Below are 2142 nucleotides of genomic sequence, written 5' to 3'. Positions count from 1 at the left end.
ATCTTCATAAATAATCCATATCCTGTTATTAATTTTTGCCCAATTTTTAGTTTCTCATCAATATTCCAATTTAACCTTTGATATTTATAATTTTCAGGCTTTGGGTAACCAAGATTTCCCTTGTCTCAATTCATAACAAAATATAATATCCAAAATACACATTTTATCTATTTGAATGTAATCTTGTTCTATTTCCTAAGAGTTATCTATTTCCCACCATATTAAATCATCTACTTAATAATACAATATCCCCTTTAATAAAGCAAAACCATTATGTATATTACCTGGGTTAATCAATAAATCAAACATATTCATAATAATTCATTTTCTTTTCCCTTTTAGGTCTAATTTTTAAATATTAAACAAATAAAATCCTTATTTTCAACTAATTTTCAAGTAATTTAAATCTAATGACCAAAAGTCCCCTTATTTCAACTTCTCTCTTTAACCCTCTAATTCAGGGGTGTCAAACTGCCGGCCCACAGGCCAGATGCGTCATCCGGAAGCCGCACACACCTCATTGCCAGCAATGGAAAAACTCTCCTGATACATTGCGCGACGTCACGTGACATTGCAAGTTTGACATTTCTGCTCTAATTAATAATATAAAATCCCCTCTAATAAATCGAAACCCCAATTTTCTTCAGCCTGATTCTGGCTTTCTTCCTTTGCCAACTAGCCTTCCATCCCAGTGCTTTTAGATCGTCAAATAGATGTCCCTCTATTATTATATATGTTATTTGAAATGAAGGAGACCATTTAATTGCCAGTTTTCTGGAAGGACTAGCCCATCTGTATTCATTAAATTGCCTCCCTGTTATTCCAGTTCCCCATGCTTGCTCTGATATATTTGTCTTCCATTCAATCTTTTTCTTCTTTCTCAAATTTCTTCTGATTTATATAGAAAGTTATTTCCATTTTCAGTGTTGTCACTTCCTTTTCTGGATTTTCCATCAGCTGTATTTGTTGATCAATTGAGTCCTCTGTCTTAATATTTGACTGTCCCACTTCTTTTTTTTTTGAAAATTTTTTATTAGTTTTTATAGTTTTAAGGAGGGGGGGTAAGGGGATGGGAATTAGGGTTAGGGTACAGGAAAGGTTGGGGTTGAAGGTTGGGGTTTCCCTCAATAACATTCAATATTTGGCAAACAGCATATTGTCTGGGTAAATATATATAAATAAAAGTAATAAAGCTAATAACTGATAACAATGATAGGTATAATAGATTATCATAAACAATACTAAGTTTTCAATGTATAGTATTTTTCTTACTCAAATAAATTCAAAATTGCATATCACATTTCTTTCTCTCTAACTCGCTTATCTAGCCATTGATAAAATTTATTCCAAGTTCTATAGTAAACTGAATGCTCTCTCTCAGGGTTGACGGTGGAGTTTCCCAGACTTATAGTTCTGAGAGACTTCAACCTGCCTTCCCTGGGAGAGTCGTCAGAGTTAGCTCAGGAGTTCATGGCTTCCATGACGGCCATGGACCTGACCCAAATAATTCAGGGCCCGACTCATGGGGCGGGTCACACTCTTGACCTGATTTTTCTATCTGGTCAATGGTTGGATGATCTGGGAGGGGGCTTGCCAACTATTGTCCCCCTGTCATGGTCCGATCATTATCTCCTGCGGCTGGTCTTCCGCTGTGCCACCCCCCACCGCTGGGCTGTGGAACCGACCAGGTGGTTCCGTCCCAGGCGCCTAATGGACCCAGAACGGTTCCAGATGGTGCTTGGGTCCTTACCTAGCTCCCTCACTCACAGCCCGATCAATGCCTTTGTGGATGCCTGGGAAAGGGCGGCCACCGAGGCACTCGACCGTGTTGTACCCTTGCGACCCCAGACCCGGCACAGATCCCGTTGGGCCCCATGGCTTTCTGTGGAGCTCCGGGAGATGAAGCATCGGAGACGGGGTCTAGAGAGCGGTTGGAGATCCACCCGGTCTGAATCTGACTGATTGCGACTAAGAGCCTTTACAAGGTCTTTGTCAAGCCCTACGGGCTCGACAACACAGTGGGAACTGGGGGAGCACAACCGGCGGCACCTACCCAGCACCAGAGAAGGCCCAGCCGCGCCTGCGCCCATCAGCTGTTCGGCGGGCGAACGCCGGACCCGTGGCCGTGCCCACGGCCGGGAG

The sequence above is a fragment of the Vipera ursinii genome (assembly GCF_947247035.1).
Source record: "Vipera ursinii genome assembly, chromosome: W".
Classification (NCBI taxonomy): domain Eukaryota; kingdom Metazoa; phylum Chordata; class Lepidosauria; order Squamata; family Viperidae; genus Vipera; species Vipera ursinii.
This window is presented reverse-complemented; position numbering follows the sequence as displayed.